This window comes from Melospiza melodia, chromosome 3, assembly GCF_035770615.1.
Source record: "Melospiza melodia melodia isolate bMelMel2 chromosome 3, bMelMel2.pri, whole genome shotgun sequence".
NCBI classification, from domain to species: domain Eukaryota; kingdom Metazoa; phylum Chordata; class Aves; order Passeriformes; family Passerellidae; genus Melospiza; species Melospiza melodia.
In genome coordinates this window covers 12746177-12770904 of record NC_086196.1, presented here as the reverse complement: position 1 = coordinate 12770904, position 24728 = coordinate 12746177, and the positions used below count along the sequence as shown (strand labels likewise).

Sequence of the window (24728 nt, the reverse complement as noted above, 5' to 3'; positions counted from 1 at the left end):
CTTCACAGCTCCTCATCAAACATGGCCAGGCCCTTAACTGGCTGTCCAGAGCAAACAAAAGCTGAACATGGCACTGTGACATTGCCACTTTTCACTTAGCAGGCAGGCAATTATTCTCATGTTTAATTGTATCTGATGAGTGACACTCACAGGCCCCATGCTGTTTAAAATGTGACATATTTTATTTATCATAGCAGCTTCTACAGTTCTACAAATGGATGACACACAGTCCATTATCATTTTGGAAGCATTATTATTCACACAAACATGTCCCAGAACCTTAGAAATTTTTTTAATTCTTTTTTTTTTTCTACATTCCTTTTAAATTCAGAATGCAAATTCCCTATCTTGCCAATGAGATTTCCTCCTCCTCACCAACCCGAAATAAATTAGAGAACAAGCTGCTATCTCTAAAAGCTTTATAAATAAAACATACAGCACACACACACATAAAGGCTACAATTTCAGAGTACTTTTGTATCCTGGATGGATTTAGAGATGTCATTGCAAATGCACAGATGCTGCCAGTCACGGGCGCTTAACAAGCGCTCTGAGGTTTGACATCCCATCAGACTGCAGCCCTTTGGGGCAGCTGGGGCCTCCCAGGGCACACAGAAACATGACAATTGCTTCTATCAAAGAGAGAAAATAATGGCAACCACACCGGCAAATACATCAAGGGACAGAACTGAAATTACTCTTTCCTGGCTCAACTAAATAAAAAATTATGACAGTTCAAAAGAAAGTTAAAAGTTTTCTGGAAGTGGCTAAATCACACTATTCCAAGCTGTCAGTGGAAACATTTGCTTTTTTCTTTACCTCAAAAAGAAACCATTTTTTGAAAAAAAAAGTTTAAAAACTGACTCAATTTGAGTTTTGATTTTTCTACTTTTTTTTCCAACCAAAACAGACGCAACGTGAGGCGAGAACAAGAAAAGAAAGTAGTTCCAGAGCTAAGAAATCCTGTTTACTCGATGAGATTGTGCTGGTTTTTAACTCAATTAACACAAAGCTGCTGTTTAGGCATGGCCCATCTGTCGGTGATGCCCACAGGGGATGGCTCCCTGGCAGGGACAGAGGCTGCACCACAGCCTGAACACCCGCTCCAAGCTCTCCCTGCCTTCCAGCCCTCCAGCTCCCAGACTAAACAGGCAGCAAAGGTGGGAAAAGGGTAAAAGAGGAAAACTGGAGCAGGAAAACAATACTACATTCCAAACTGAACAGCCTGAAACTTTTTAACCCGTGTTTGGAAAAATGAGATGTCATCTATCAAAGCTGTCCTCCGGTGCCAGCAGCACCCACTGCGGGCCAGGAGGCAGCTCAGGCACTGCCTGCCCAGGCTCACGGGGACTGGCCACAGCATCTGTGTGATCCCAGCACAGAGCAGGCAGAGAAGGATCACCAGCTCTTTAGGGCTTAAAAGGCTCCCAAGGGATCAAACAGATGGATTCAACAGCCGAAATGGGCTCTGCAAACAAGTGCCTGTCACAAATGCTTTTTTCCTGAGCCAGAGCACAAGTGCAGTTAGCTTCAAGTGCCACGGTGGCCACTAAAAAGCTGAGACAAAAAAGAGTCATGCTGGAAGTTTTAAAAGGTGAAATGCATTTTAAATGTTTTTGAGGTCTGGCTCGTTGGCTCTGCTCCTATAGAAAGCTGTTAGACTTCCATCTGAGCAGGTAACACAGCTCTAATGCACAAACTCCACTCTCAGCACGGGGCACACATGGAAGCCTTGCACACCTCTGCCCAGCCGAGGTGATGCTGACCCCACAGCTGCTTTCCCTGCTGGGATGGGCTGGGAGACTGCTTGGGGAGCTCCAGCCCTGACCAACCCCCTGCAAAGGGAAGCATCTGCCCTCATTGGCATTTCCCATGAAACAGGATACACACAAACTTCATACCATCTTTTTCTGCCCTGAAACGGGGAATTTCATCACCCATGTGGGTGCCTTTGTTTTTGGAAAATGCTGAGCTCCTGGCCTCAGTAAAGGCCCACAGTAAAGAGACCTAAGGAACAGCTTCCTCACGGCCATTAGACTCACTAACCTCCATTTTCACTGCATTTCCCCTGTTCTTGGATGAGGAAGAAGAGTAAAGGGCACCGAGCTGACCTTCAGCACCCCCATGCAGTATTTCCACACCTTCTCCCAGCCCGTCTTTCTCAGTTCCTTTGCAAGCAGACAGCCCAAACCTGCTTTGACAAACCTGACACCACAGGGGCTCATCACACCCTATGTCTACTCTGCTTTTGGGCAATGGGGGCCACTTTTTCCCAGCTGTCACTTACTGCTGCTCAGTAACCAGGACACAGCTGGCTCTCGGGCCACGACAGGCAGACAGCTACAGCAACACAGCTCAGAGCCAGAGTCCCAGGAAGGTGGCAATAGGCAAGGAACAAAGGAGAAAATCAAGCTGCCATCTTAAGAGAGTGATTTCAGTGATTCATAGGAGGCATTTTAGTCAATTCACTGGTTAACGACTTGGCAGCACTGGCACAAGGTCAAATCACAAATGGTAAGAGCATTTCTCCAAAGCAATCACTTATTTCTCTATTTCCAGCTCTCCATTTCAACTTGAAGAGCAGCACTAAAAAGGAGAGAGAAATCAGCTTTCCATCTAAAAAAGACTTGTGAGAAACCACAAGTGCCAAGCATATTTCCTGTCCACCCTTGTCTCTTTTCATACCAGCCCAGTTCCTTAATCTGCTACAGCTGCCACTTCTCCAGTGGTGAAAAATATTTGTAATATACATTGCTGAATGCAACAGAAACACTGAAGAGCAACTGGAGATCAGTTAAACAGCTTTATCCCTAAGCAGCAACACGTTGAAATGCAGGAAAGACAAGTGATAACCAGCAATGGGTTGATGCAATGCACCAGGTTCAGTAAAATCTACCTGTAAAAAGAAATCCTGCTGAAGTACAGCTGATGTTGCATCCTATTTGCATGTGATCTTCATGTAATTGGTGGTAACAAGATGACAGATAAAGGCAACAGAAAAACATGGTATTAATTACGCAAACTCCTTGGTTCTAAGTCCTAAGCACATCAACATTTCCACATCGTAAGAGATCAGGAGAATTCCAAGTAAAAGCTTGTCAGCCCCTGTCCTTCCCTCCCAGAGGGCAGGAAACAGCTGAAGCAGCACTCTGGGATCAGCGCCTCTGGTCCCCTGACCATGCTGCCCCAGAGGGATCATCTTTCACCTCAAAACCATCTTTAGCCATCCCTCTCCCTTCAGACATGGTTTATTAAAAGACATGCTAGAGGAAGGCTGACATGGAATAAGACAGGGAGAAAGCATAGAGGAGCCCAGATATTCTTAGCTCTGACAGGTCTGTGGGGACATCTCTAGGTGGGGCTCTGAAACAGGCAAAACAGCAGATGGTGGTGGCAGCAGATAAGAGCCTTCCCCTCATCACTGCCCCTCCAGATTTGACTGAGGCATTTAGTGAGCATCCATTCCAGCCATCCTGGATGCTATTTCTACATGCCCTCCCAGCTGTTTCCACCCGACCTGAAGCCCTCAAGCATTTTGTATATGTTGTGGTTTAACACAGCCAGCAGCTCCGCCCCACACGGCCTCTTGCTCACCCTCACCAGTGACATGGAGGAGAGAATTGAAAGCATAAACACGAGAGAAACTGAGGGATGAGATACAGGCAGTTTAATAGCAAAAGCCACATGCACAAGCAAAGCAGAACAAGGAATTCATTCACCACTTCCCATGGGCAGGCAGGCAGTTCAGCCATCTCCAGAAATGCAGGACTTCATCACACATAACACAGACTTCTAAGAACAAACAGCATCACTCTCAACATCTCTGTTTCCTCCTTCTGCCCCCAGCTCTTTGTGCTGAGCATGAGGCCACACGGTCTGGGATGTCCCTGGGTCAGTCAGGGTCAGCTGTCCCAGCTGTGTCCCCTCCCAGCTCCTTGTGTCCCCCAGCCCACTCACTGATGGGTGGGGTGAGGAGCAGAAAAGGCTCTGTGTGAGCCCTGCTCAGCAATAGCAAAAACGTCTTGGTGTTATTAACCTTGCCTCCCTACAAACCCAAAACACAGCCCAATATGAGTTACTGTGCAGAAAATTGTGTTTTGCTGAGACTAGGGCACTTGCTTTCAAAAACAAACAGGCCAGAAATGTTTCCTTTTTCAAAGCCATCTCAGCTGTTTAAAACCATCCTAATTCACTGATGTTCACTCTATTAGAGGTACCCTAGGAAGGGCTGGGACCTGAAAATCTCATTCTTAATGAGATGAGACAACACACTACACCTGAGAATTTTTGATTATGGGTGGGGCTAGTTTCAATCCAGGACAGAATTTCACAGGCTCACAGTCTTACACAACCTTTTTCAGTTTCCAAGAAAACAGTTCTCTTTCATGCTGCCTTTTATTATTATTAACTGGACAAACTTGAGTGATTGGGACATACAACATGACAAGAAAACAAAGATGGTTTGAGATGAGCATTTTTCATTTGTACTGCTCTATTGGATTACACTAAGACTGTTGACCTTATTAAGATTCAGGTTAACAGCCCACTTCAGAAATATCTATGTGTGCACCTGAGTGTTAAACCAAATGCTTGGAAGACATATTAAATCAAATAAAGATTGATAGCTTGCTGCTTCTATCCTACCAGTCATCCAAGCACTGCTTACTTCTGCATATACATGAAATAGTGAAAACTGACAAGGATGCTTCTCTGAAGAGAGATTGCTCTCCCTTCAAAGCACACCTATCTTTACATAGGTACCTTTGTTGCACCTTTTTACTCCTTGCTTGTCCAAATCTAGCACAATGCAATGTGTGTTGTGTATTATCTACTGCAAACCAAAAGCAAACCTGGGCTTGAATTCAGTCCTTCCTACTTGCAGAGGTTATAACCCTGAGATGAGCCCCACCACTTGCCTAAGAATCAGGTTTGAAAGAAAAGACAATATCTGAGAGGCAGAAGCTCTGAAATACATACCTTTCAAGGACAATCTGGATTTATTTTTGTTAATACACTCAGCCACAGCCCACTCAGATAGTGCACATATGAGTCTCTTCCCACCATTCCACCTGGGATGCAATGAAAAGAGCCCAAAGAACTACACCTCCACCTCTGTTTGCCCCTGGTCAACCAGGAGCAGGATTTACCAAGACACTCATGCATTTTACTGCATCAGTAGTCAAAATTCTGCCTAAACCTCATCTCAAAGCTTTCTCCTTAACCCAGACATATCCTGTGTGTAGGCACCACCACCATTCTAGTTCTCGTTCTCAACATCCTCAGCAGCAGAAACAGACTCAGGATGATAAAAGTGTTGCCTTATTTCAGGTTGTCCTCCCAGGCCTCCCATGACTAATGACTTCATTTCCTGATTACAGGAGGAAAGATGATATTCCTTGCAGCTAAACCAGATACTGCAAAAATCATTTAAGTGATTCCACTAAGACAGGGAAGCACAGGATCCTAGCCTGTCCCTGGCACACGCTCATATACCTTGTTCTTGAAAACTCTGCTGATGACTGCTTATAACCTTCCCAGATGATTTATCAGTGCGTTCTTCCCTTTCTAGTTAAAATGCTCTTTCTTTACCCACTGTAAAAATTAACCCCACCCAAGCTGGGGTGCTCACGGACAACACCACAGCCTGGTGACTGCTGGCTTCAGACACAGCACTTTGCCCTCATTCACTCCATGATTCTTTTGAGTGCTATACTATGGCAGCCTCATTCTCCATCTAGCTCCTACCTAACAGATCCTTTTTTCCATCATATCAAAATCATAACAAATTCTGCTTCCCTTTTTAAGCTCTTCTTTGCCTGTTCTGCTTCTCTCATGCTGTCTCTTGGACACAGAGTTCTCAGTAAAACTTTTTAAATCCTACATTAACTTCTCCTTGCAAGTCTCCTGTGCCCCAAAGCAGAAGGATTGTTCTGTCAGGGAGCTGCTGGCTGGTGTTGATTCAATACCATTACTCCTGCTTTGCACCTCCTTTTGCTGCACCACCCTGCCCTATCTCATCTTAAAGCAGACATGAGGGTCACAATACAACTGCTGTGCTTAACAAGCCTCCTCCGGGCCCCAGCAATAGTCTGTGCTCACTCCAAGCCTCCAGGACACATGTGGCAATTAGATTTCACCTGTGCCTCTAAATCAAGCTAAATTATTCCATGTTTGCCATGGCTAAAAGCAAATACATGAACAAGACCAGAAGGTAAGGAACAGCAACTTATTATGCAGCATTCACTTGAGTCTGAGTCCTTGATCTTGGCCAAAAGAGGTCACAAGCTCTTTCTCCCCTGCAGCACTTCATAAATGGGGTCCAGCTGCCTTGAGGGAACTGCAATTAAAAGTACTCTCCAGAGGAGCAGAGTTCCTCTGACAAAGTATTTCTGTGTTCCTCTATATTAGGTTCTGATCCATGAATAAATGCAGCAGGCTTATCTCTGTTACTCTGTGTTTGCTTTAGTAGCTAGCATGAAGCCTGCATTTATTACCCAAATCCTGTTTCTAAATCTCACTCCCAGATAAAGCAGTAATGCCATGGCTGCTCTGCTCAGATTGCCCCACAGCTTTTCTTTCTTTCATAAGGAAAAATCCATACCTTTACCTTGCCCTGACAGACCTGCTGCCATTCTGCCATCTGACATTGCTGCCAGAAACACCCTGGCTTGTCCCAAGTTGCCATACTTCCTGGGAAATCAACACAAGGGTCACAGTGACATCCCAAAGCAGATCCACACAATTCCAGTCTCCATTAATTCAAAGACTGGAAAAGACTCTGGTTATCTCCTCCAAAGTGGCAAAGCTGCATCTGGAGCCTCACTGAGAGACACTGCAGTAGCAGAGAGCAGCCTCCAGTAGGTAGGGGAGGGTCTCACTAAGAGAGCTTCACCTTTGTATATGCTCCAAGTGTTTTAAGTAGAGGCTGATAATCAGAAAAAGCTCAAGACTTTCCCTTTCTGGGAAGCTAGTTGGCCCAGGGAGCAACGCTCGCCCTGTGATGCTCCTGCACTTCCTCCCACACCCCAGAAGAGCAGTGCTGTCTATAAGAGAGATACTATGCTCGAGGAAAGACATAGGAATGTTGTTGAGATGAGGAAAGGAAGCTTAGAAAGCAAAAAATGCATTAAAAGAGAGAGCAGCCAGGAGGTTTTCAACAGGTACAAACTCAAATAGCTTTTAAAGCAACTCAAAATTGTCCTCTCCTGGCTCTAGTGAGATCAGCAGAGAGCAGTTCCCAGCTGCTCACCAGATTACTTCATCTTCCTCAGAAAGCAGAACAGTCTGAGGGAAGGTTAAAATCTGCTTCAGACAACAACCACCTGGTGCTGTCAAACCAGGGCACCTGGTCAAGCTTGGCAGGAGCACCCAGAGCACCCTGGCAGGAGCACAGGGCTGAGGGAGCAGTGAGCTGTTCACCCATCCACCCTCAGCCACGGGCTGCTGGAGCAGCTCTGGAGGGTGAGCACCTCACAGGGAGCTGTGGCAGGACATCCAGCCCCTGTCCTGGCTGGCCCAGGGACAGCATCTCACCCAGCACTGCACTCAGCTGCTCAGTCACCTCCTGTGAATGTCACCTCCACCCAAGCCCATCTCTTACCCCTTTGAAGCTGTCTGCTCCCTCCAATCCTCCAGCATAAGAGCTCATGTAATCAGCCCCTAAACCGGGTCCAATAAAGTGATCTGCATCAGCTTTAAAAAAAAAATTATTCTGTCTTGGTTTAGGGTTTCTTTAACCTCCCTAACCCGGCTCATTTTGACCATCCAAAGCTTCTGGACAATCACACATGACACGAGATGGGACAGCTGGGAACCTCTGGAAGGAGAGCAGGGATGCAAAAGGAGTCTAACAACAACTGGAAGCATGTCAGGCTCCCACAGGCCCAAGGTCTCAGAGCCACAGGGATCTCAGATACAGCACTCCAAAGCAGTTGTGTTATGTTGGAAGCTGTTAATTTAACACAGGGTTTTTTTTGGCTTTCAGTGATTTATACAGATTTTAAGCAAGACTGGTTAAAGCAGTCGTTTTGCAAGAGCCATCCATGTAGCTGCCTTTAAACACAAGCAACACCAAAGAAGTTCTTTTCCACTATCAGTTTTCTCATCAGTGTTCCTTTGGGCAACACTCCTTATTGAAATAAAACTTAATTTTGACAAAGAGCTTTTTTGAGGGTTTTTAGACCAAATACTTGACTGCTTCTAGAAGCCCAGCTTGGTACCAATTAAAAAACAGGGCAGTGTGACCTAGAGAATTCAAGAAAATGTCATCACCTACTGTGAGCTCCTGGGCAGCAGCTCTGTTTGCTAAAATTAGAGGAGCAAGAATCTTTGGTTTTAAACATGCCAGATTATCATCTTTTAAGTAAATGCTCCAGTTCATTTCAACCTAGTTCATACAGGAAAACCTAACAATTTTTGTGTAGGTTGCTCTGACAAAACCTGGCATGTGCTGGATTTTCTAAGTGAGGTATTTTGTTGAGTAAGTGATGGAAACAATTTTTAAGAGGTCAAACCCTAGGACCTGTGAGCTGAAAACTTTACTGAAATCAGGTCCCACTCTATATGGATAGAAACTTGCAGTCTGCATTCTCACAGTAGCTGCTACCTGTTTTGTGCCAAGAACACGACAGGCATTGTCCAAGACAAGAAAAAAGACAGTTTCTGCCCTAGAAACACCTAAAAACCAACAGACAATGTGAACTGGAGGCCTTTGGGGTGTTCTTCTTTGCACAAATACTACAGTTCATTAAAAATAAACTGAAGTATTTGAAAGGGAGAGGAAATCAAAGTTTTGATGACTTGATGGTGAACATGGTGGTGATGCTGGGTTGACAGTTGGACTTGATCTTAAAGGTCTTTTTCAAACTTAAGGATTCTGTTATTTTGTGATCTCTTGGATAGTTTATATCAGCCCAGACTAAATCTTCAAACCAGGAATCATTGTACAGCAAATCCCTGCAGGCTATGAAAGCATCCAGCTTCTCCTCCAAGATCCTGTGATCCTGCAAGAGAGCTACCAGCTGCCTTCATCAGTGTGCCCACGAACATTGCACATCACATCTCACATGGAATATTCTTTAGATTTTAATGGAGAAGTAGTTCTTCTCTAGGATCATCTAGAAACCATATGCAAAGAGCAGAACTGCCTCAGAATCTAGATTATGTAATTTATTTTCACCATTATTTTTATCCCTGTTGAATCCAGACAGACTTTTCAGTGAAGGATATAAAACCCTGGAGTACATTTATTCAAGCACCAATCCCCCCCAACTTTTGAGTCTTTCTCTCACAGTCCAAAGTCTCCTGCAAAGGGCATCATTCTCTAGCACAGCTTTTGTGTCCGTGGACAGCTAACACAAAAAGACATGGGGACCATTTAGAGGTCTCATCCTACCAAGTGGCTGACTGTGGTGCTGTAAGCAAAATTCAATGAGGAGAGCCTGCAAGATCAGCCTCTGTGCTTGTTAGCATCCAGCACAGGGCAGCTGCTGTGGCTGCCTATTGACTGAGCAATCGACAGACAATCACTGCATCCAGCCACAGAAACATCTGAGGAGTGCAGTGCAGGAATGAGGGAGGCATCCAAAGAAAATCAGCTGAAAGGCCTTGATCTACAAGACAATTATAAGTTTCCAAGTTTGCCAACTAAACTTCAGCATTACCCTTATAAGAAATCTTTTGTACGTGACATTTTGCTTGCCTGCCTCTAACAATAAACAACTTAAACATTAATTTTGCTGCTCCCACAGCTGTAAACTCTGCAGATCGGGATCTGTCTTCTATGCTTGTATCTAGGAGCTCCTGAATCAAACCATCTACACTGAAATGTCATGGTGAGGCCTCAGAAGTATCCCACACAAGTTACCAAAAAACCTCATGTCTTATGCATATCCCTGGTTCTTTGCTCCCCAGATCATCAGTTCTCTCCCCAAAACATTCTCACTTTGCAGGAGACGGGCCTAATAATCAAAGGCTCTTCCAGAGGAGGATTTACAGGAGGTTTCTAAGAAAGGTGAATGACCTGAAGGTATGTCCTTTGCTGTCTTCCCACTGTTTGCACACATTTAAACTGAATTGTATTTTTAGACAAATTGGAGTTGGGTCATTTCCTTCCAAGTACTTAGGAGCTGTGACAACTCCTGAATGACTTATCTTCATAAAAGTCTCAGGGGAGCCTGGGAACGGACCTAACCCAGAAAGGAACTCTGTGCTCAGTGAAACAGCAGAGTTCAGGACAAGACTTTCAATTATTTCCCCTCTAAGCTCCAACAAACTTTCCCCTGGCTGGGTTCACACCAGTTCAGTGACCAAGCATGTCCAGGCCTGATAAAGGCAAGAATATTCAGCACAGAGGTTTAACACACACAGTCCTTACACCAACATCCCACCTATTCCACAGATGCTTTTATCAAAGTCACCAAGATCTGACACAGCTCAAATGCACAAGTGTGCTGCAAATCTTGGTGCCACATTGCCAGATAACTCCAAAACAAATAATTATTGAAATGGTCCCAAACAAGTTTGTGACTGTTGAGAAAGGACTAATGGGTTACATTGAGAGGGTAAAAACTTCCTGGAGTCTGCCCTTAGTTTCATTGCACACAGGAGCCAGCAAATTAAGACTTGAGCTATTATAAAAATTTGCATAATGTCAGAAGCATTTAGTACCCTGAGGATGATGTACTCAGCAGAGTCTGACAGTCAGCACTAATGATGGCAGTGATTTGCAGTGGGACCAGAGCCTGGACACAGCAGAGGCACCACCACCAAGACAGACTTGGCCACTTTGGAGTCCTGCATTTTAGGCAGCAAATGGAAAGTTTCCTTGGCACTTGCAAAAGATAATCAGAGCAGGAGAAGCAATCAGACTAAACAGGCGCTGTCCAACCACTGCAACTAAATACATTATAGCTTCACTTTGGATTGACACTGCATGGATACTTTATTTAGAAAACAAAAAGGTTTATCTGTTTTCAGAGTCTTTCAGCTTCCAAATAGTTAAGCAATTGCCATTGTTTTCATTTCTACAAGGAGAAACTGAGAAATTATTCCCAATCACAGAGGGACTAGATAAGTAATCACACATACACAAATCACAAATCCATGACCACAGGAGAGTTTATCCTCCTCTAACTTCTGACCTGCCAACAAAACCAAATAAAAATCATCTGCTCACACTTGTCTACAGATAATGGAGTTATTTACTAACTAATCTTCTCCATGAACAATATTTCAAGCATTCGTTCCTCTCCATCTGCTTTGCTGTTTTATCCAGTGTGATAAACATAGGAGGTTGTTTCCTCAATTTTTTGTTCATTTCCTTCTTATAATTAACCGCACTAGCTTTTTACAGCAGCATGAGAAACACCTCATTCCCTGTTAAATTGTCAATAGATTAAACAACAACAATTTGTTATATCCTGCTGGATTTACACCATCTCTAAGAACAATGATCTGGATAAACACATTTCTGTCATATCCTCTGTTACAGCTTAGCTTTTGGGCAGGGATCAAAGATATAAGATGAAAATATACAGATGAGAATACACTTCCACCTTCCATCTATCCATAAAAAAAAGAAGAATAGAAAGAATACCATCAGCAAACACAAAGTACTTCTCTGCAGGTTTACAGTTGGTAAAACAATCTGCAGAGAGTCCCTGACCTTAACTGAGCAACCTCTGAACTGATGCATGATCCCAAGGTCTGCCATTTGACCAGAGCACAACCACTCCCCATCACAACCACAGAATTAGATTGGAACCCAGAGACAAGAAACTAGACTTTATTGATCTTCTTACCTGGAATTCAACAGCACTGTGGGGAGGCCAGAAACCTGGATTCATGGGCTGAGTTTCAACTTCTCCTGTCTGGTGATTTCCAGGCAGTGTCTCTTTCAGAAAGCAAACCAACTACTTTTAACTTGGTGTCTGGCTTTGCAGCTTCCTTTAGAAAGCTTCACATGAGTGATAAACTTGTAAATATAAAATGAAATTTGAATCATTACTGTTCCAATTACTGAAATAACCTGCATTTGCTAGAATTTTATTCTTTTACTTGTGCTAATTAATAGTATCTAAATGTCAAGCAAAAAGCATCTTTGTGTCTGTGCATTCATCCTACTGTCCAAATTTATTCACCCAGCAAAGGTCAGGAAATTGCTGAATTACAAATGCAATTGTTTAGAGCAACTTTGTGCAACTTAGTGAAAGCTGCACTCAATTTGTTCAACCCAGCATCCTGAAGTTCCCATGGAAAATTTATTGTGCCAGATATATTAAGTGCAAATTGCATTATAAATTCATTTATAATTAAAACTGCCATTTCTGTGCCTCCTGCCATACCCCACTTTCTGCTTCAGCAGACACATCACTCCAGCCCTTGCTGTTTCTGTTTTAATCTGTGTAACAGTTAAATCTCTCCATACTCCTGGGAAATTATGTGCTCAAGAAACTGAGGCAGGAGTCAAGCAGTATTTCATGGAATGGTCTGGATTGGAAAGGACCTTAAAGATCTTCTAGTCCAGTCCCCCTGCTGTGGGCAGGGACACCTTTCCCTAGACTGGGTTGCTCAGAACCCCATCCAGCCTGGTCTAGAGCACTTCCAGGAATGGGGCCTCCAATACTTCTTTGGGCAACCTGTGCTTCACCATCTGCACAATAAAGAATTTCTTCCTTCCTAATATCTAATCTAACTCTGAAATGATGGGAGCAGGAGCAGAGAAGCTGCCACCTCTCCATTGCCTTTTTCTTTCCCCCTCCCAAGACTGAGCTAAGCACAATGGCCTCAAAAACAAACGTGGCCAGCCTGGACTGCTGCTCCATAGCTCTGCCTGACTCATTCCAGTGCTGACATAGGAGTCACCAGTGATTTGATCTTCTCCACTAAATGCCTGCAGACACTGAGGGAGGAGCCACCAAGGACACCCAGCTCCTTGCACTGATCAGTGCCCATCTCTTCACGTGCCTCTACCACTGCCCACTCCTGCAGGACATGCATACCTGCCTTAGTCCTGCCCCAGGACAGAGAGGCCCCAGCCAGCACAATTTCATTTCTGAACCCGTCCCAGCATCTTGCTGGCACTGGAACCACAGCCCCTGGCCTGAGCAGGGGACAGCAGGCGTGCAGCCTGTACCCTTCCCTGCTCCCCAGGGTGAGGAGGCAAACAGCTCCTGCTGGGCTGTGGCAACCCAAACCAGGGCATCCGCACACAGCAGTCATTCCATCAAACCCAGACAACAGCACCTGCCAAGGGAGAAGAGCAGGGAAGTGTGGCATGTGCTTGAAAGGACTGCATCACTGGGGGACACCGCTGGTGCTGAGCTCAGCTCCACAGTGGTACAGGCATTTCTTACCACAGAAAATCACACACACACAGAGGAGTCTGTCACAGACATCTTTTGTGAAAAATCCTTTCTTTAGGATTTTTCTCCTTTCTGAGAAGCTGCAGCCTCAGCAACAAAATGTAAACAATGGTTATCTGCTGCTGTGGAATGCAACAGGTGGATCCGTGATTGGTCTCAGGTGGATGTTTGGATTTACTGACCACTCACAGCAGAGCTGTTCTTGCTTTCTGCCTGGACACAGAACTTTGTTATTCTTTCCTTTTCTATTCTTAGCTTGGCTAGTTTCTGAGAATTTTTCCTTCTATTCCTATTAGCATAGTAATAATGTAATATGTATCATAAAATAATAAATCAAGCCTTCTGAACGTGAGGTCAACATTCTCGTCTCTCTCTTCACCCTGAAAAACCCTTGCAAGCCCTGTAACAGGAGTCCACAAAGCCAGTTCTTCTCCCTCTGATGTGATACACAGCACAAGGTTCACCCACCCACCCACCCACCCAGAGCATGCCTTCACTTATCTCTGCCACCAGAGCAGTCCCACAGGACAGTGCTGGTTCCAGCATCACTTCCTCTCTGTGGTAGCACCTCACATGGGATCTTGCTGGGTCAGGACTCAGGTATAAGCTTTCCTTGTGAATTTCCAGCTTAAAGCAAGGTGATGGTATCCTTGGTTAAAAGGGCACTAGAAGTACAACTTAATTATCCAGCATTACAACACAGCTCTTCTGAGAGGCTGCAGAAGGAAATTGGCACTGTTCTGATGGAATATTCCATGTGGCTAACAACAATTTCATGCAGCCTCAGAGAGGACAGTCAGTTAGCTAAATCTGTTGAAAGGTAAGAGTGACATGCAGTGTTATTCTTTCCTTACATGTAGTACAACTATATATTTTCAGGCTATATAGCTTATGTTTTTAGATGAGAAGAAAGCAAAATAAGAAAAAAAACATCAAGCTGAAAATAAATTGGATGCAGTTCAGAAGGACAGTGGAAAAATACAGGATGACAAAGAGATGGTAAAGCAGCAACTTAATAAAAAAGGATCAGGGCATCACCACTAATCACAAGCAAGCAGTGCCCCACAAGCACTGTGTGCATCCACACCAGGCAGAATCAACAAACACCCTGCAACACCTGGGAGGGCTGGAGGCAAAGTATCACCCAGGAATCAACAGCTCTAGGATCTCAACAGGAAACCTAAATGCAGCCTTGGACATGTGTTTCAGAAGGGACACTCAGGGGACCAACAGGTGTCATCAGTGACCAGATATGCTTGGCCTTAAAGGAAAGGTTGGACTAACTGGTGGTGAGGCAGATAAGGAGGGAAAAGGGTGAGGAGAGACTTGATACTTCTCTTTAAAGACATGAAAAGTAGATACCAAGCAGAGAAGATTAATTGTCAGGATAGCCAAAAGGTTTAAATCAGGAGACTTAGAGTAGGCAAGAGAAAGGATTTTTAACAGTGAGGATAGTGAAGATCCAGAGCAGGTTACCTGGGGGTAAGGCATAAAGCCTTTGTTTGGTGCATATAAGTAAGTAATTCAGGCAGAATTCACCCTGTCTTGGGACAAGGGATGGCCTCTAACTTCTGCAGGTAAACAAACCCATGTCTTTTGAATCACTCTCTCCTTTAGGATCTCTAAAGACAGCAGCTCTCATTGTGCTCCAAGATGCACTCAGCATCACTTGAGGATGGGATTTACCCTGCAGACAGGAACTGAGAGGGACATCAAGGGACCTGGAAGAGATGGTCCTTTTGTCTGCTGGGCTGCAGGTTGGTAGGAAGAGCCACTGGCTGGCTCCTCACCACCGGCAGTGAGCAAACTAACCTGACCTCACAAACACACTCACTCATTTATTAATTGGGAAAATAAATCACATGAAAAAGGACATGAGCAGAAAGCAGCCTGCTGCACCAGAGGGGAAGGTCAGCTTGGCTAGGAGCCTGCACAGCAGCACATGGGGCTTTGAGCTGTGGAGGCCACAGAGGGTGAGCAGCAGGCAGTCTCCATGGGAGGCCACAGAAACTTGTGCTATGCTTGGTCCACAAACTCTTTTTCCACATTGGACACACAAAAAACATTTAAATATCTAACAGCTCCTGTCAATATTAATTCTCCCCCAAGTGGCTTGCTATTCACAGCAGGATAACTAAAGCAACACTCATTACTTTAATTAGTGAAGGAGACAAAAAAATACAACCAGAGCTTGCAAAACAGCCACTTTTACTTTATTTGAAATGCCTACCACGAGCCCATACTTCTGCCCATAAAATTTCTAAGTACTCTTCTGCATGTGCTGTCTACAGAGCACAATTTCTTTCTGCTGAGGAGAGTTGCACCACAGCAGAAAATGCACTTCTAAAATTTCTCAGGACAGATATATCCAGAAAGATATTTTATAACTGGTACTATGAATCCCAATGCTGCACCAAAGCAAGTGATACAGATGCAATGTCTCCAAAGAGACCAAGAACCAGAAAGCCAACACGTTTCTTCAGCACCCTACTGTAGTGGTAGTTTATGCCTGGACTACAATTCCAAGCCATGGCTTAGCACACAGAAAACAGGCTTTCATAGACTTTTTCCTTTCAATCAGTCACTCAAAATCCCCTTGCCAGCACTGAAAATTGGTCACCTGCTTTACCCTTTTCTGTGATCAGTCTAGCTCTGAACAGGAAAGCAGGAGGCAGGCATGGTGGATTACACAGTGAGACCCTGAGAGAGAGCACGTCTGTCTGAGCAAGGTTCTGCCACAGCAGTGAAAGACACAATTAGGCTCATCATTTTTTAATTAGGAAATGACGTGTGATTTACAAGCCTTAGTGCAATGTGGTATTTGAACAGCGAGGAGTGACATTTCCAAACAGCATCACAGGAACCTTCTCTTCCCCTGCCCCATCCCCCCAGTCATTTAAGCAAGTCATTCAGACAAAGAGCAAAAGTCCCTTGTCTGGGTTTTAATCCAAACTAGTGGAGTCCTGTATGTGCTCTTTTCATTCTTTTTTTCCCATCTTTTTCCAGCCTCTTTTTCTTTAATCAGACACAGTTTCTCCCCTGCAGTCAGCAGTGACAATTGTGACTGCAGCTGTCTGAATTTCAGCATACATAACCAGAATCTGAGCTTCCTTTGCAAGAAGTTCACCAAATCTGGGAGAGAATTATGCACCCAACAATCCAGCCATATCAGAGACCTTGTCTGCTGAAGGGCTGTGGGTGGCATGGAGCCACCATCACCACTGGCAGCCTGGTCCTGCAGCCTGCTCCTCAGCCGTGTCCAGCACTCACCGCAGGTCACAGCCACATCCATTATGTGAGGTCAGTATAGAGTGCATGAGTGCAAAAGCTCAGAGTAGTTGTGTGGAAGGAGCTTGCTCTCAGCACACAAAGCTTGGTGGCTCTGAGAAGAAGGATGCTTTGCTCACATCTCCTGCTGCTCCAGAACCCACAGCGCTGCAGTTACATGCCTTACAGGCTGTATGATCACCTTGTACATCCTCCAACCACAGCTGCAGCAAGGAGATACACCTGCTCCCCCCAAATCTGGTGAAACTTTTTAAGCCTTCATCAACCAGGGAAAGCCAGGATGGTCATGGCATCTTTAGAAACCCATGGTGCCAATACCCAGCCAGGCTTTGGGGGGGTCACAGCCCTGTGGTGCACTCATCCCAGCTCAGAGGTTGTGCAGTGCACTCTCAGCACTGCTGGTGGGTACTCTGAGAGCTGCCCAGAGCACACAGAACTAAAGCTATGGAATGACAACTGTAAGGGATGCAGCTGTGACCTGCCACTTCACAGAGCTACAAAAGGAAATTCCCCACATGCAGGCAAGGCCTAAGCATAATGCAGCATCTCCAGAGGAAACATCTGCTCACTGGTACATAGGGGCAGAAGAGTTGTGAGAAACACAGTGAAAAAGAGTAATTGAAGACACCAAAATCACAGGTGAAAATCTCACTAGCAAGAACAGCACAATCTCAAAAATAAGAGGACTGAAATATTAATATTGCCCATGACTGCAGGGGGGAACACAGCAGGAAAAAGGTGGCAGTACTTTAGCCTCAGAGGCATGAGCCAAAGCATGACTTTAGATTTACAGTAGAGATGGATTACCATCAGCAGTCACAAGTGGATAGAGCCAGCCTAGGCATCAACAGAGACATTCCAAATACAACACACCATTACACATAAAACCTCACCAGTCTGAATGGACTAGCAAGAGCTTGGCCAGCAGTTTCAGGTGCAAGGCAATCATTCCCTTTGGCACACTCCCTCCACCTGTAACAGTGATGTGTGAGCACAATCCATGCTATCTTTGATTGCAACCTGAGCCATGCCCCAGGTCATCACAAAGCCTCAATGAATTTAACAAGCCCTGAAGCATTACTGGGAGAAGTGAGCACCAAAAGGGAAAATATCCAACAGTCTTCCTACTAAAAGAAAAAGCAGTCTTTAAGAGGTAGCTCTTAATTTTGGAATTGCATTTCTAGAAACTGTACTTTCAACATAGTCATCTGTTGTGTTTTTTAAAAAGACATTTCTTACTGTTAAGGCTTTATCAGAGCATTCACACATGAAATAACTGATAAGCCTTACACATTCAAAACCAGATTTTTTTTTTCTATCTACATCTTTCCATAATGACCAAAATATCCCACCTTGGGATTTGACTTTATCTGGAAGATTACTTGGATAATCTCAATTAAATTACGCCTTCAAGACAATTAAAAAATGCTGCCTGTGGACTGCAAGTGCTTAAATATCATTAAATGATGATACAGCAGTAATTTATGCCATCCTTGGAACTTGCAGCTCCCAGCCTCAGACTCAGAATTCAAATCTCTGTAATTTAAATCTTGCCTCTCTCTCAACTGAATAAAACATGACCTGTGTTTGTTTATATTCTCCATATTTCATTCACGGTAGCTCTCTTCCATGCAAGTCTCAAAGACAAGCTCTGAAATATAGAGGACAATCATGAGGTATTTGTGGCTTATCTTACACTGCTTTTAATTCACTTCACTGTTAATTTCATTACTAAAGAACTCCAGAACAACTCAGTATTTTCAGTATTTCTTCAGTTTTGTTGGGGTTTATGCATTATTCTACCTAATTCCAGGTAGATTATTGAAATCGTAATTTCAATAATCACAACAGATTTGGCACAGTCCTCTGATTCACCTTTTCACAGAATCATTAAGGTTGGAGGTCTTCAAGATCATCCAGTCCAACCAACAATGCAGCACCACCATATTGGCACCTAAACCATATTCCCAAGTGCCACATGCAGATCCTCTTGAACACTTCCAGAGATGGTCAATCCACCACACCCCTGAGCAACTCATTCCAATGCCTCAAGACTTTCAGAAAAAAATCAATCCTAATATCTAAACTGAACTGTCTCTGGTGCAACTTGGGGCCATTTCTTCTTGTCAGTCACTTGAGACGTGGCAGAAGAGACCAATCCCCACCTCACTTCAACCTCCTTTCAGAGCTGGAGGGAGCAATGAGATCCTCACTAAGCTTACTCTTCTCCAGCCTAAACAGCTAAACAGTTCCCTCAGCTGCTCCTTCTAAGAGAAGTTTTCTAGACCCTTCACCAACTTCATTTCCTTTCTCTGTACCAGCTCCAGACATCAAAGTCCTTTTTGAAGTGAGGGGCCCAGAACTGGACACAGCACTCGATGTGTGGCCCCACCAGTGCTGAACAATCTCTTCCCTAGTCCTGCTGGCCATGATTTTCCTGATCCAGGCTTTTCTTTTCTCTCCCACTGTGGTATCAGATGAGTTTTGCAAGGGAGTCATCTACTGGGGTGATGAAGAAGCAGGACGAGCAGCACGCCCCAGCAGCAAGGGAGGCAGGAAGAGTTCTTGTCATGTAAATTTGTTTCCTGTCCTATCTGAGCATGGCTTCGCAAAGGTAACACCACTAGTGGTGTAATGAAGCACTAAGTGAACACAGGTGGAAGGCTCCAAATAAGACAGGCACCAGGCAAGAGAACACATCCCTTAAATCCTGCCCACATTTCCCAGCCAGAGGTGAGGGAAGAAGTCTCTCGCACAGCATTAGTGGGGTGAGCTTTATTAGGAACATGCGTGAGTGTAGTCCAACTCCTTCAGCTGCCTCAGGGGCTCAGGCTGGCACCTGATTTGGGTTGTTTAAATTAACCCCAGGCTCCAGAGTCTCTCAGGGCTGGGCTCATTCTGTCATTTCCCAGGTAAGAATGGATGAGCTCCATCCAGCTCGTAACTCACAAGGAGAACTTCACAAGGCTTCCCTCACCATAAAAGGTACAGAAGGTACCTTCTGCTTCCAGGTAGCCAAGACACAAAATACACATTGCATGTCTTAGGAAGCCAAAGAGCAGGGAAGAGTGGGGCACCTGCTCCTGAAGGCCACAGCACTCAGTTGCTGGAGGCAGCTGAGCAAAGCCGGGCTGCCTTCAAGGATTCTGCAGCTTCAGCATCAGAAGCCCCTACTCTCCCCATCCCCTCAGATCACTCACAAGCTGGCCACCCTCCCCTTTAAGTATGGATGCACATTCAGAGGCTCTCCCTGGCCCAGCAAACACTTGGCTGTGGAACATAAGAGGGAAAAAGCCTGACAGGCAAAGGACAGCTCCTGTGGAGCACATCACTTTAACCCCACCATGAGAGCTGGCAGGGCGACCAAGACGGGGGCACCTCCTGCAGGGAGCAGCTGCTCACTGCTGCGAGCCCAGCACTGCAACCTAGAGGAAATCTGGCTGGTAAGAGGACTGGATATTCTGGGGTTTTAGCCCCAGGTTCTGGGACAGCTGCAGCTGAGGTTAGCCACTGGCTGCTTTAGAGCAGGTGGATAAAACATGGGCCGTGGGACTCAGTTCTAGCCCCTTCTGCTGATTGCAAACAGCTTTTTCAGCAGGCTGAGCTAAACACAAGGGGTTTTCCCCTATAACAGGGCACTCAAGCAGCCATAGCAGACCACATCCAGGTGCAGACTGCTCCTTCAATCTACGAGGGAAGCACGTTTGTTTTGCAAGACAGGAGAGATGTGCTCGACTGGTTTTCACTGCCACCCCAGGGAAGGCTGTGCATCACCATTCTGTTTCTTCACAGATCTAATAATTTGCTTCATTTCTTCACCTTGCAAAAAGCTGCTGCAAGGAGCAGCCTGGTAATAAATTGGCTGCCTCTTACACTTAAGATCCTTAACACAGTCAGCAAACTTCTCTCCCTCCACAGATTAGGCTGCCCAGAACAATGTTTCCCAAACAGGCCAGGCTTGGCCTGGAATACCCTTTGGAAGACGCTATCCCACAGCCTCAGGCGAGCATCTCTGCAAACATGGAGTTTGCTAAGGAATGGTCCCCAGTTGCCCTGGATCTAGCTCTGGAGTGAGCTGCCACAGAAAATAAATCGAGATTTGGAAGAGGGTTCATCTCTGAGCAGCGGATGGGATCTGACAGGCAGTCTTTGTCCTCATCACTGGTCTTTTCAGCATAAGGAGAAAATACTACAAGCTTCAGAGTTTTCCCTACAAGAACCTGTGAAATTCATTAGCAGCCAGCAAACAGAGGGAATTCTCCATTTGAGGTCTTTTCAGGGAATGAGACTGTACAACACTGTTTTAGTCACACAGGAAAGCATAGAAGGCACATTTTCTGGGGTTGCAGGTCACTGTTAGACTGCAGGAATGTTTATACGAAGGGTCTATTTAAAGTCTTCACATAAAGGGTCAATAACAATCAGAATACACAAATGTTTATACACATTAGCAAACATATAAACTAACATATAAATTGCTTATGCCCATCCATAATACCTACTTTCATCTCATTTGTATTACATACATCCATGATGCTTATGAGGATCCATGGAACAAGTTAATCTGTGATACAGATTAGGCATGACCTAAATTTTAGTCTGCATCTCTCATGTGTTCTCTCAGGACAGAGATTTTATTCAGAGAGCTCTGGTTCCTATAGGTGGCCTCTGTGCCCACAGGGGCTGCTGCACAGCTCGGGTACCTGCCTGCATGGATGCAGACACAGCTTGAGCATCCACTCCATGCGAGCTCAGGGCTGCCTGCACCCACCTGGGCAGAGGTGCTCCAACATCCCTTTCTTCTCCTTTCACCCATATTCCACAGACACAAGCATCACACAAAACAAAAAGGAAAAAACAAACAAACAACTGAAAAAAAGACCCGATATGAACCTCACTGCTTGCATTCTTCATATTGGCTGCCTTGATGCTACAGCAAGCACAGCATCAAGGAGGGAGCATGTGCAAAGAGAGACAGAGGGAAAACAGATCACACAAAGAACTAAAAACACAAACCAAAACGTGTAACAGACAAGATCAGCAGCAAAAGAGGCACATTCAGGAGACAGGCCCTGATGAGGCTGCCAGGTGAAGCGATGAGAGGAGCAGGCCCATGGCTGTGGGTTCAGCAGGCTCTGTGATGCTCTCATGTCCATCCAAACAGCCACCCCACAGCTGCCTTCTCTGTGCCTATCTGCCTTGGCTGAAACCAGCATGCAGCAGCTCCCAACCCACCAGGCAGCCTTTACAAACTCAGTGATAACCTGTGAGCCCAGGGAGGGCAGCTCTGACAGATGGGCAGGGCTGGATTTGGCTGCAGGGGCTCCAGCTCCTGCCCGCCGCTCGCATTAGTGTAAGCTGCCCTCCTCGGGTTCACCACTTCAGCAATCACATAATCCCTGGGATTTAGGCAGCAAACACAGTGCCTGCTCAGTAAAGGTCTGGAAAAGGTTGTGTGAGGTACAAAAGAGGGAACCAGAGGACTGGCTTGACCCCAGTGTGATACAGGGGTACCAGCAGCTGGGCAGCACTGAGATCCCATTTACTAAACCCACAAGCTTCAGAAGCATCGGGGAGATGATGTGATTCCAGCTGTGTAAAGCTGGAATTCCTGGCACCAGAAGTAAATGCCAAAACAAGAGTTAATCCCTAAGATAGCCTGTGCCATTCATGAAAAGAAATGAGGCACCTTCCATCCCTGGAAGCTGCTGTCTGGCCAGATAAGCTGTCCCTTCCCCTTCATCAGCTCTAAGGGGTACTGGGTTTACCAGCCCAGATACAAATTTCTTTGTCATAAGCATAGAGACTTAAATGAAACTAATGCCAGGACATCTCACATGTGGCACTTGCTTTTCATGCTACCACAGGCCTGCTCCATCCCAGCAGCTCATTGCCCAAGATGAATAAACTTTGACAGTGATATTTAGAAACATGCATCTTCTGCATCACATCAGTGAAGTCCGAGGGCAGTGGCTTTATGTAATAATTAACAACTGTTTGGGAAAATTATTCATTAAGTTTTAAGGGCAACATTATTTGTCATACTTGTCCTAATTAAGATCAGCACCAAGGAAATGTGGCTGCCTTGTGGGAAATTACTCTTCTTGCAGACAGTACAGGAGGCCTCTTGAAAAGTGAAGACTTAGCAACAAGTGCCTGATTATGAGAAAGGCTGGATGCACACTGAAACCCCAGCTAGCAACACATACCATGGTGCTTCAGCACTGACCTGGTGCTCCCACACCTCAAATCCCATTTCAAGGCAGCAGCACCACAAGCAGAGCTAACAAAACCAAGCTTTAGCAACCTTCAGCTCTGTGAATGGAGCCACAGCCCTGCAACACAAGGCTAATAATATCTTTTGGACACATGGATCTGGGTAACACAAATGACACGGTGATTCAGCTTAATTACAAACTTCCTGTTAGAAATATCAAGGTTCCTCCAATGGCCCTGTCAATTGTTCTTCTGACTCATCCAGTTGTTCCTGTAACCTCACAAAACAAAACCTTTTTTGACCCTTAAGGTATAAATAATTAAAAAACCCATTATTTTGAAAGAGTACCTGGCAATCCATAGTTTCTGGAGCACCATAGTAACACACAGAGAGAATTACAACATTCTGCTTAGGGACAGTGGCTTTTATTAGAACCTCCACTCCCTGAAAGACAGCTGTAAAACACCCATTCATCCCTCATTTGGAAGAGGCACATTAACTCCCCACACCAGGAAGGTCAGATCATCACTTTGCAAGGATGAATAAGAAGTCCATCCATTCCAGGCCAATCTTTCAAGGTCATTAGTTAAGAAAGTCTTGCTCCTTTGACACACAGGCTTGAACCCTCCAGCAAATTAGTTCTACCTTAAAGCACAGAGCTAGGGACCCCGCAGGAAAAATTCAAGGGCACTACACCCATTTCCATCTCAAAGCCTGACCCTTCCACGTGAAAACAGGACCCTCATACCCAGGTTCAGGGAGAAAATACATTCATGGTAAACAGAGACAATTCAGCCAACAGCAAAACAATTCTGAGCGCCTCTACCTCAGCAGAACCTCCAGCACAAAGCAAGAAGCAGCCTCCTTACCAGAAAGCTCTACAGGCTCCCAAAGTAAGAATGGCTTTCTTTTAAGAAAAAGCCATGTTTTTAACTTACCTCTCAGGAGGTCTTGAACATGATTTGCAAAGCCTCAGGACCAAGTGGGCTCCCACAGCACACAACAGAGCATCACCCCAGGCTCCTGGGAGGCATTAAGGCAGCAGTCAGTTAATTAGGGTAGGGTTTACAAGAGCCTCCCAGCCTTCTCTCACAGACAATACAGAGTGGCAGCATTCACTTCATCAAGGGCAGGATCAAGTTATTTGTGGCTCACAGTAGCCCACTTCTTCCTCCTCAGGTTTTTGTCTCTCTTTGGCATAAACAACTTGAAAAGCCTGTGCAGCTAATTCCCAAGTCCCACACAACTGTGAGACTTCCTTTCCAATCTCCCTTTGGTGAACTCTAAAATGACACACGGGGCATTAACAACCCCCATAATAAACCCTCACTAGCATGACTTCCAGATCTATTTTTTCCATTACTCTGTATTCTATTTAAGAGCTTGATTTTGGGAGGCACAAAAGGCCTGATTTTCAAAGATGCTGTGATTGAACAGGGAGGGGGGAACAGAGATGTACAACCCTTCTGAAAATCACATCTCACGCCGTGAAACCAAACACCAAAAAATTACCATCAAGAACTCTATTTTTAGCTATCCTGTGTCACAGCATTCACCATCCCCAAGCAAACTTTCTGGCAAATATTTAGAGTAAGTCTCACAACCCCATGCCTTGTCAAGAGAGCTCAGTGATACCTATAGCAGCTGCAGGCACAGCACCTGCAGCACTGCAGACAGCATCACTCCAGCCTGTTACCATGGCACTTCTAGTGGCTTCTGCCTGTTTGCATGTAGAGCAGGCAAGATAAACCTACTATGTTTTTAATATGTGATAAGCGGGGCACAACTAATCCCCAAATAAAATGGCTTTCAGGCCTCATCTAAGCCAGGCATTTGAATTTTCACACCAGGCATTTGTG

At 45.1% G+C, this 24728-nt stretch overlaps 1 protein-coding gene across 1 annotated transcript in view; it reads right to left on the bottom strand.

Annotated features, from left to right (window-relative positions):
* The window catches only part of HPCAL1 (hippocalcin like 1), a 253668-nt gene extending 229758 nt beyond the window's left edge, over positions 1 to 23910 (bottom strand). The window contains exon 1 of the mRNA XM_063150828.1: positions 23808 to 23910. The gene's annotated coding sequence lies outside the window, so the exon portion shown is untranslated. The remainder of the gene's footprint in view (positions 1 to 23807) is intronic.
* Between the last annotated feature and the right edge of the window lie 818 nt (positions 23911 to 24728).